This window comes from Sminthopsis crassicaudata, chromosome 5 (assembly GCF_048593235.1).
Source record: "Sminthopsis crassicaudata isolate SCR6 chromosome 5, ASM4859323v1, whole genome shotgun sequence".
NCBI lineage: Eukaryota > Metazoa > Chordata > Mammalia > Dasyuromorphia > Dasyuridae > Sminthopsis > Sminthopsis crassicaudata.
In genome coordinates this window covers 19,261,372-19,273,606 of record NC_133621.1, presented here as the reverse complement: position 1 = coordinate 19,273,606, position 12,235 = coordinate 19,261,372, and positions in this window count along the sequence as shown.

Here is a 12,235-nt window from a genome sequence, read left to right as displayed (position 1 = left end):
TATCCTTCCCGCCATGTAGGGGTTCCATGTAGCGGCCACCTCTGGCCCTGGCGTCTTTCTAACTGAACTTTACTTCCAAATTTCTATAATAAACCTTTTATTTATCAATCTAGGTTTTCAGGCCTGTAAATTCATTTTACAGGGGACACTGTGCCTCATGGGATTGTCTATGCGCTGAGAAATGGGGTTCCCCCTTTCCTTTCCCTCATTACAAATACTATCTTTCACACTGTGAACGTGTCTCTGAGACTCAATTTCTTTATCTATAAAATGGGAATAATAATTAATCTTGTGGTACCATCTCACAGACTAATTATGAAGATCAAAAAAAAAAAAGCAACTAAAGATTTGAAGAGGTTCTATGTTAATTTCTGTTATTACATGGAAACAGAGATTCAAAAGGAAGAGCTAGCAAACAAATTGTTACAGTTATTGTTTCTCTTGTATCAAACTGCAACCGCTGGGGGTTTAACTTTGTGGTACTCACGCTTGCTGTTCACTTAGTACACTGGATTCATATAAGTGGTTAATTAAGTTTCTAAGATACAATTTAACAATTCAAGGCTACTTTTTTCTTGCTTTCTGGTTTGGAGCTGTGTTGTGGTTACTTGAGATTGCCTAACGGATGACTTTTTTGTGGTGTCTTCTAGTTATCATCTTCCTTCCTATTCTATTTGAAGTCCTGGCTAATGCAGCGTTTTAACTGGAACAAATGCTGCCTGGAAAGCCAAAGTGAATAATAATCTGGTACAAAGGCTTGAATTCAGAAGATCTGGTTCCAAATTCTACCTCTACCACTTTGACCTCTGTGATTCTGGACCTCAGTATCACCAAGGATAAAGTGTGGGGGTTGGACTGCATAATTTCTATTGTGCTTTTCAAGGCTAAATCTCTGATCCTATGCTGTGATTTCTGAAGCAGGTTCTACCTAAGATGCACAGACCGGCTGTCCTTTAAAAGATCCCTTTTTTGGGCCAAGAATTGAGGAAACAGCTCTTTGGGACCACTAAAGAAAGCCTCTTCATGGGACATTGTATTCCTTCTACTTTCATATGGAACTGCCTGCCAAGGTCTAAAGGGAAGTAGCCAGCCTAGGGGCTGCTTCCTCTTATGACCACACTCTGTCAGCATCAAGCATTCAAAGCTTTTCAAATTCTCTTCTGGGCTGCTTCAAATTTAGTAGAAAGTTGGTAGGCACAAGACCACAAGGCTGCTGCTTTCTGACTCACCACACTAGAGAAATCCTATGAAGAGAATAATGGGGGAACTAGCAGAAAAACATGAACAAACCATTTATCTTTTTGTCTGGACTTGTGTTTTCTATTGGTAGGAGGAAGATGTCTCTATTACTTCTTTCCAATTCTTTCCATTTCCAAATAACCAATTTTATAACTTTCACAGAACTATCAAGGATATTTAAAAGTAATGTTCTAGGGGCAATTAAATGGCTCAATGGATAAAGCACCAGCCCTGAATTCAGGAGGACCTGAGTTCAAGTGTGATCTCAGATACTTAACACTTGCTAGCTGTATGACTCTGGGCAAGTCATTTAACCCCAATTGCCTCAGGGGAAAAAAAGAAGTAATATGATTTGTTCATAGTCACACAATAAGGGCTAGCTCCATGGGGGCATATGCTTGTAACTTCTGTAGCATTGCCAATGAAATTGCAACTTTTGGTCTCAGATTCTCATTTCCCCATCATGTATTATGCTGGGAGACTTTTATCTGCTTCAAAGTCCTTTTTAAATTTTTATATTTTCCTCATTTATTTGTAAAACATTTTTAACATTTCCCCCCCAAATTTTGAGTTCCAAATCCTCTTCAATCCACTCTCTGCCCTTCCCACTGAGAAGGCTAGTAATTTGACATAGCTTATACATGTGTACTCATGCAAAACACATTTCCATGTAAGTCATGCTGGGAAAGAAAACTCAGACCAAAAAATAATTAGGGAAAGTAAAGAAAAAGCATTTTTAATCTGCATTCAGGTTTCACCAATTCTTCCTCTGGAGATGGATGGTGCCTTTCATCACAAATCATTCAGAATTGTCTTGGATCATTGTATTGCTGAGAATAACTAAGTTATTTATAGTAGATCATCATACCATATTTTATTTTATATTATTTTCCATTACTTAACAATATTTTTTCCAATGACATGAAAAGATAGTTTTCAACATTTACAAAGTTCAACAAAATCTTTGATTTTGAGTTCCAATTTTTTTTCTTTCTCATTCCATTCCTTCCTTCTTTCTTCCCCCAGATAGCAAACAATAGATAATATGTGTACAATCATATTAAACATGATAATCATATAATATTGCTGTTACTATGCAAATTTTTTTTGATTCTACTCATTTCACTTTGTATCAATTCATGTAAGTCTAGGTTTTTCCCAAGAACATCCTGCTCATCATTTCTTATTGCACAATACTATTCTATCATAATCATACATAATAATTCATTCAGTCATTCCCCAATTGATGAACATTATCTGAATTTCCAATTCTTTGTTATCACAAAAAGAGCTGCTATAAATATTTTTGTACTTTTTTTTTTTTCTCTTTGGGTTACAGACCTAGCAGTAATATTGTTGAGTCAAAGGTGCACACCTCTTTTAAGAGACCATATAGCAGAATATCCTACCAAAACTAGAACGTTATAAGTACAAATGCCATGAAAGATTGTAGGTGACATATCTGGGGATTCACCATGCTACATTTAGACAAGCCTATTTCAAGATTGGCCTACAGGTGATGAATTTTCTGGTCACAATAACACTCCAGCTAAGAATTGAAAAGAATGATAAGATAGGGCTGGATTGCACTTGGGAAATAGTGCTATGCTTTGAATAACTGTTTATCCCTGAAACAAAAGCCAATCCTTTTTAATATATATATATATATATATATATATATATATATATATATATATATATATATATATATATATATATATATATATATATATATATTGAGCTCTTTTGTTTTAACCTCACCTACTTTTTCTGATATACCTCTTGTCCCTTTCTCAGAAAACCATCCCTAATTACAAAGAATAAAAAAGAGAGGGAGAAAAAACAGCTGAGCAAAACCAACCAATATATCCAAGAAGTCTAACATTATTACATGCTGGGTCTCATACCCACAATTCCCCATGTCTTCATTGAAACAGGGATAATTTTTTTTTCCATCTTGGAGGCTCAATCTTTATAATGTCAATATTTTTGCATTGGTATTGTATGGAAAGAACTAAAAGTCACCAACCAGGCAGGAGAGAGGAACATGATGAGCATGAATAGACTGGAGTGTATTACTAATGAAGAATTACACAGAAGAAACAATACGTGAGGAAAGCATCAGAAAGATCTGTGACAGGAAGAGGAGGTAAGTCAGTCATCTGGACAGAGTATAGGTCAATAGATGACAACCCATACACAGTATAAGAAATACCAAGAGAATAATAGCTTGGAACATGCATTGACTTTCTATGGCAGATTTGGGAGAAGACACAGGAGAGACTCAGATGGGATAAAAAAAAAAAATGTGAATAGCTTATAATCAGCACTGATGGAGAGAGTACCCCCTAGTATGGTGAACAGAGTGCTGGCCTTGGTCCTAATCCTCCCTGGACATTCATTATTTGTGTGACCCAGGGCAAGCCATTTAAATTGTGTGAGCTTTGGTTTCCTTATCTACAAAAATTGTATTAATAATATCATCTTTCCCCCAGGGTTGTGGTGAGACCTGAACTAGATAATGTATGTAAGGCTCTTTACTATCCTTAAGACACTTTAAATCCTTAAAGGGGATGATGGACGTGATGAGATCTACATTTTGGGGTTCCCATTCGTTCAGGGAACCAAATGATGAGATTAGATTCAGGGAACCAAAATGATGATAATTCCCTGGTGGTCAGGGAGGTGTCAGGATCGGGGTTTAGGGAACCAAATGAAAAAGTTTGGCTTCCCTAAATCCCCTTGGGATTTGGTGCATGGGTAGGGAGTTTGGGGAACCTCCTTCTGGCGGTGCAAAGGTCCTTCATAAAGGAATTTACAACCCAAAAAGCTAGACTGATAAAAAGTTTATTATTGGCATTTGGAAGTCAGTCTTTGCTATGCATGAATAGAAAGGCTAAATTCCTTAATGGCAAGGTCCCGACAGAGAAGTAAGGTTTCTAGTAGAGGGATCCTGACAGAGAGATACAAAGTCTTAGGTGAGGATTAAGAGAAGGTAATGCTGAAAGAGAATATCATTCCAGGAGGCAGAGGTTTCCTTGGCATAGCATGACATGGCATGGCATGTTAGGTCCTCTGCAAGGAGTGGGTTTAAGATTGGCTCTATAATAGAAGCCTTGGCTACAGAGGGCAATACCCTGAGGGCTGGTGAGTGGAGTTTGAGCTGCAATTGAATAGAATTGAATGAATCTCTTTAATTCAATAGGGTTGGAATTCTCCAGCTCTGGACTCAACTAGCCCCACCTAGATAACAGATTGAAGCTGTTTATCTTGTTTCCCTTAGGCAGGGCCCCACAGATGCAGGGTTCAAGGTGAATCTCTCCTTCAAGGAGTTTTAGAGCATTTCGGGGCTCCCTTGTCAGATGGAGGTTTTGGCCTACAGTCAAGATATTGTTCTGTTATTTCAGCCATGGCTGACTCTTCATGACCCCACTTGGGGTTTTCTTGGCAAAGTTACCATTTCCTTTTCCAGATTTTTTTTAAAATGAGGAAACTGAGGCAAACAGGATTGAGTGATTTGCCAAAGTCACTTAACCAGGAAGTGTCTGAGGCCATGTTTGAACTCTGGAAAATGAGTCTTCCTGACTGTTCACTATGGCGCCACCTAGCTGTCCTAAGTATTGTATAATTATATAAATAGAGTGCTAGCTTTTAGTTCTCTAACTGTACTTTCTACCACAAAATCTGTCCTAGCACCCCTTAGTTCCTGTTTTTATCTGCCTTTAAGGTTTCCCTAGGCTCATTGTTCTGGGGTTACCTGTCTCCTCCATAGAGAAACTAAGCTCCCAGTTCTGCAATTCCACTCCCACCTCAAATTCCTAAGTAATAATTCTGATTTTGACTCTAACCTAAGGATCCATCTTTAGTAAAAAGAAGCAAGGAAAAAAGCGACCAATTACTAGTAGACTAGTCCCCTCCCATTTTCTGTTTTTATATGCAATTCTTTCCCTCTTGGCCAGTCTGCTTCTGTCATTGATGCTCTAGTAGTTGAAACCCTAATATTCAGGTGTCCAGAAGGGAGAACAATCCTTTCAATATCTCAGAAGGTTCAATCTCAAAGAAAAAAAGCCAGAAGCAAGTGGCCACCCTATCCCAAGGAAGCCATGATCTTACATCTTGTTGCCCTGAGCAAGAAGAAAGAAGGCAAACCCCCAATCTGTCTGGAGTTCAGATAGTTATCCCCACCCTTCATTAGGAAGAGAACTGAGGGCTGAATGGGGTCTCTTACATATGTCCTTTGAGTACTAGCTCAGCAGTCAATTAAGAGTCCTCGACGATAGGAAGCAATTAGAGCCTATCTACACTGGCTCTAAAGTGGGGGTAAAATAGAAGGGCTAGTCCATTGCCCAACTTCTTAAACTGTAGCTCTCAACTCTGTGGAGGGTCTCATAACTGAATGTGGGGAAGGTCACAAAATTATGATTTTTTTATCAGTAAATTATTTATATATCTACATATCCTGGGTCACAAAAAAATATTTCTCAGGTGAAAAGGGGTCACAAGTAGAAAAAGTTTAAGAAGGCCTGCTCTAGGGGATTCCACTCTAAATTTCAGAAAAGGGTCAATTTTCAGGGTCAGAGAAACTCCTCACTGAGGGCCTATTTTATCAATGAAATCCCAGATCTAGTATACCCCTTACCAAATTATTATTATCAATGAGATCATTGATTTATCATGGTATTGAAGCAACCCTCAGAGACCATACACTAAGTAAATGCTATAAGTATTCACCTCAGGCTGGATATGGCAACTCCTTTTAAATATTGAGCATGAAGGTACCAAATCATATTCATCTGATTATTAAGTGCCATCTCACAGAGTCTGAAGCCATCTTCAGATGTGAGGACTTGGACCTCATTAAATATCAAAAGATCATTTAATCATCTTGTTCCAATTCTTACCCAGTCCTTAGTCATTGAATGAACATTGCCTCAGACAAACTAAGATCTAGCAAAGATCTTAATTAATTGATTTATTGATTGATTTTCATTTGTTTGTTTGTTTGTTTTTGCTGAGGCAATTGGGCTTAAGTGACTTGCTCTGTGTCACAGAGCTAGGAAGTATTAAGTGTCTGAGACTGGATTTGAACTCAGGTCCTCCTGACGTAAGGACCAATCCTCTATCCACGATGCCATCTAGATGCTCCAAAGACCTTAATTTAGAAAGGCCAAAGTCATCTACTACATCCCAGGCCATAATTTCTTACAACAGAGTAATACTCTATTACATTTATGTCTCCCACAATTTGTTTAGCCCAGTCAATAGGTTCTTTAACCCCCAAAACAGAATGCTTTCATACATATTTTGGTGTATATGAAGCCTTTCTTTTATTGTTATTGTCTTCTTGGGGCTTTGTGTGTATTAGGGGAATCACTAGTTCAAATAGCATAGACATTTTATCTATTCTTATAATTCCAAATTGCTTTCTACAATGATTGGACTGTTTTATAATTCTATCTACAAAGCATTTGGGTTCCAATCTTTTCACAGCTCTCAAAACATTGATTTATTTCTACCTTTTGTCATCTTTGACAATTTTCTTGGTGGAAAATGAAATTTCAAGTTTGTTTTGACTTGGATTTCTCTTATTACTAGTGGTTTGGAGCATTCTTTCATAGGGTTGTTAATAGTTTGTGTTTATTCTGCAAACTGTTGGTGTACTTTGATTCCATCTGTTAGGGGAATGGTCTTTGGCTTCCTTCATATATCTCTGTTGTCTGTCTATCTGGGATAACAAGGAAAGATTTCCCTCTTCTCTTCAGTTGACAGCTGCCCTTTCTGATTCTACTTACATTGGTTTTGTTCACATAAAAGTCTTTAATTTTATGTAATTGAATGTGTCTGTTTTCTATAATTGGCTTTAGCCTGTATTTGGATAAGAACTCATGCCCTCCCCAAAGGAGAAATATATCTGATACAACAGATTAATCTTAAGGAACAATCTGTCCTAAAGGAGTAGGAGAGGGAGAAACAGGTAGGAACTGGGTCTCATAAAGGAAAAGCTGAAGAATTTGAGTCAGAAAATAATGTAATCAAGAACCCAAAATGTGGTAAGTATAAAGGAGATTGAGGCAGGAAGAACAGAATGAGCAGGAAACTGGAATCCAAGTAGAAATCACCAGGGGTAATGCTGACAGAAACATTCATAACTCAGTCTAAGTATGAGAGATCACCAATTGATTCTCTTTTTTTCTAAAATGGGACTATTTATTTCCTCCTCTGTTAATCTGGGCAATCCATCTTTTTTTGTAAATATTCATCCATTTCACTTAGATTATCAGATTTATTAGCATACAATTGGGCAAAATAGCTCCTAATTAAGCTCTAATTTCTTCTTCATTGGTGAAAAGTTCACCCTTTTCATTTTTGATACTAGCAATTTGATTTTCTTCTTTCCTTTTTCTAACCAAATTAACTAAAGATTTACCTATTTTGTTAGTTTTTCCACAAAGCCAACTCTTAGTTTGGCTTATTTTCAGTTTTATTAATCTCCCCTTTTAATTTCAGAATTTCAAATTTAGTGTTTAATTGGGGTTTTTAATTTGTTCTTTTTCTAGCTTTTTTAGTTGCATGCCCAATTCATTGTTCTTCTCTTTTTCTATTTTATTCAAGTAAGCATCTAGAGATATAAAATTTCCCCTGAGAGCTGCTTTGTCTGCACCCCCATAAATGTAATCATCAATTTATTCTCCTAGCATTAAAAACAACAACCAAATATTATGTCTCTTCTTGAGCTAGTGCTGTCCACTAGCCCCTCTGTCACCTCCTGCACCTGCCAACTCCCTCCAGGGCTAACATCCGCATCTCCAGGCCTGTGCTGCTTATTGGACACTAGGTGTTAATTACTTCCTCAGCACTACCTTCTCTACTCTGTGCTTTCCCTGTTTTAATTATCTCCACTCACCAGGAAGAGGCTACTTTTGACTTCTGCCAGTGATGACCACACTTGGCTTGGGTTCCCAGGGTCTGTGTGAATTATCCTTGAAGTTCTCCTGCTCTGAGACCTGTCCTGCTCTTGTCTCAACTCTTAAGATTTTTGCAAGAAACTCTTTCTTCAGCTTGGAATTTCATCCCTCTCACTAATTTGATTGCCTGGCGTTAAACTCCCTTATATTTATTCTGTACATGTTGTCTCCCCCAGTAGATTCCAAATACGTTGAGAGAAGGAATCCAGGAGTCCAGCATATAGTAGATGCTTAATAAATCCTCGGTGATTGATTGAAATTTACAGGACACACCAAGAAATTAAGAACTCCTGCCACACCCTGGTATAATTAAGATAAGTCGAGGCAACAAACTTTTATTAAGCACCTGCTATGCGGTAGACACTGTGCTAAGGGCTTATAATGAGAATATACACTAAGAGAGGCGTTGAATTGTGAGTTGGTTCCAATAAATGTACCTGGCGGCAAATCACGGAAGTAGTTTGCATCCATCTCTGAGACTATAAATTGTGGGCAATTGCCCATCTTAATGGATGCCCAACCTTAATTGGAAAGGACAGGTGAAGAGTAAAAGAGATGATAAATAAAATGCATAAATAATTTGTTAAAGAAATTCCTCCTTAAGTTTCAAAGTTACTGATCTTAGACATGACCTTACAAGAAGAGTGTTTGGCTTTCAAACATTTCACCCACCAGTCCCACTGGAGGATTGCAGTAGGACAAAGTTCAATTAAGTTTAAATAGAAGAATGAGCTGGGGAAACTGCAGAGTTTGACTATTTGTTGTAATAGTCCCTGGCAGTTCTATAGTTGGGCAATGGAACTGAGCAATGAGGGAAAGCACTGCAGAGGAGGGCTTTGTATAAAGTTCTCATTGCCTCAACTGTTCTAGGCAGTAGAAGGAACACTGCATTTAAAACTTGGAAGAGTTGAGTTCAAATCTTTCTTACCTTTGAGATTTACTAGACATGTTATTGTTGTTCACTTGTTTCAAGTGTGCCAGATTCTTCATGACTCCATTTGAGGTTTTCTTGGTTCTTTCACCAGCTCATTTTATAGATGAGGAAACTGAGGCAAACAGGGTTAAGTGACTTGCTCAAGGTCACACAGCTAGAAAGTATCTGAGACTAGATAGATTTGAATGCAGAAAGATGAGTCTATGGCACTATATTCACTGCAACACCCTCCCTACCTGCTACCTGTGTGCTCCTGTGCAAATTATTTAACCTTTCTATGCCTCAATTTCCCTGTCTTTAAAATTACTTGGTTTACCAAGTTACTTTCTCCTACTGAGCTTCCTAAATGTTTGCATAATGGGGTCCTGTCGTCATTCCCTTCAAATGATTGTATTTTAACTTTACATGTGGTTTCTTAATTGTGGATGGGGATAAGGGAGAGAACCTAGAACTCAAAAAATTTAAAAACAAATGTAAAAGAATTTAAAAAAATTTTTTAATGTAACTGGTTAAAAATTTCAAGTAAGTAAATAAATAAAACGAGTGTATCTTAAAACATTTGATCTGAGGGCATCTTTCAGGCTAATTGCTCCAGGCAAGCTTCCTTTAGTTGTCAAAAAGGCTGATTTTTCACTCTGCAAAGGATTCTTAAGCCTGCTGAATGCTAAGCATTAAATACAACTTTACAATTACAGGAAACATTAACTTTATAAACAATGGTATCACTTTTTATAGACTTATGAGAAACTCTGCTAAACATTTTCAAATATTTTAAACATGACACATTTTGGGCATCTTAGTGTCTGTTGGTGGAGCGTGTAAATATCTGATTTAGCCTTGATTTTTTCCCTCTATTCTACTTTGGTGACTCACAGTGGCAGGGAAATGACTTTAGACGAGTTTCTGGCAGGTAATGGCAGGCCCTGCCAAGCTGGAGAGCTTTCAAGCACAGGCCCAGCAAAGGAATGTGTCTGTAGTCCAAAGAAGGACCAGCCTCCCTGGATGGGATAGTCTCACCCTCAGAAGACTGGCCACCAGGGGAAGATTTTTTTTTTTTGAAACTGTCTACTGAGGTGAAAAGAGACTGCATGTAATCTGCTGGTGTCCCATCCTGCCGAAAGATGCTTATCATGGTGGCTTGAGTGCAGATAAGTCATGTCAGAGAACAAATCTATAAGATAAATGATTATTTTTGAAGGTGTCTTGTATCTTAGCCCCCAAGTGGTTCAGAATCCAGCTAAGGACCAAGAAGAGCCCCAAAGAAATATACCTCTTACAACAGCTTTAATTTACTGCCTTCTTGGGGACACAGGAGCCAGGACCACACAGATTTCTGACTACTTACTGCCTCCAAGCTACTACAAGCTTCTCAAGGGATTATGGGCTTTCTCCTCCATTCCTTAAAGCACAAAATTGAAACTCTCACAAGGATTGGGCTGGTCTAACAAGGATACACCGGCACTATAGGCGAAATAGAATTGGCAGAAGTACCTACTGGATCTGGGTGAAGTATCTAATATTCACCTGTGCTGAGCAGCCCAAATAGGCTCTGATCAATTTTCCATGTGAAATAGGCACCTTGGAAACTGGCAAATCCTACCAATTAGGACTTGGTTTATTGTTTTCTTGATTGCCTAGACAAGTGATGGAGAAAATGTTAATAAAGCGCATTAAACTTAAAAGTGTATTTTAGGGACAGCTAGTTGGTGCAATGGATAGAGCACTGATGGACGGCTACCAGGCCAGTCACATTTGCATTTCTCTCCTCTCCAGGGAGTGCCTCAGTCTCAGACTCTCTCTACCATCCTGATACCGCTGCCCCCACTACCTCCTTCTCTCTCCCACTGGAATCGCCCTCCTCTTCTCCCTTAAAAAATAAACTCTTTAGAGAACCCCAAAGACTCTGCTAAAAAGCTACTAGAAATAATTCAAAATTTCAGCAAAGTGGCAGGATACAAAATAAATCCACATAAATCCTCGGCATTTTTATATATCACTAACAAAATGCAACAGCAAGAGATACAAAGAGAAATTCCATTCCAAACAAATGTTGAGAGTATAAAATATTTGGGAATCCATCTACCAAAGAAAAGCCAGGAATTATATGAGAAAAATTACAAAACACTTGCCACAAAAATAAAATCAGATTTAAATAATTGGAAAGACATTCAGTGCTCTTGGATAGGCCGAGCGAATATAATAAAGATGACAATACTCCCCAAACTAATCTATTTATTTAGTGCTATACCAATCAGACTCCCAAGAAACTATTTTAATGACCTAGAAAAAATAACAACAAAATTCATATGGAAGAATAAAAGGTCAAGAATTGCAAGGGAACTAATGAAAAAAAACTCAGAGGAAGGTGGTCTAAGTGTACCTGATCTAAAGCTATATTATATAGCAGCAGTCACCAAAACCATTTGATATTGGCTAAGAAATAGACTGGTAGATCAGTGGAACAGATTAGATACAAAGGACAAAAAAGGGTACATCTATAGCAATCTAATCTTTGACAAACCCAAAGATTCCAACATTAGGGATAAAAATTCATTATTCGGAAAAAACTGTTGGGAAAACTGGAAATTAGTATGGCAGAAATTAGATATGGATCCACACTTAACACCATATACCAAGATAAGATCAAAATGGGTCCATGATTTAGGCATAAAGAGGGAGATAATAAATAGATTAGAGGAACAGAGGATAATCTACCTCTCAGACTTGTGGAGGAGGAAGGAATTTATGACCAGAGGAGAACTAGAGATCATTATTGATCACAAAATAGAAGATTTTGATTACATCAAACTAAAAAGTTTCTGTACAAATAATACTAATGCAAACAAGATTAGAAGGGAAGTAACAAATTGGGAAAATATTTTTAAAAACAAAGGTTCTGACAAAGGTCTCATTTCCAAAATATATAGAGAACTGACCATAATTTATAAGAAACCGAACCATTCTCCAATTGATAAATGGTCAAAGGATATGAACAGACAATTCTCAGAGGAAGAAATTGAAACTATATCCACTCACATGAAAGAGTGTTCCAAATCACTACTGATCAGAGAAATGCAAATTAAGACCACTCTGAGAT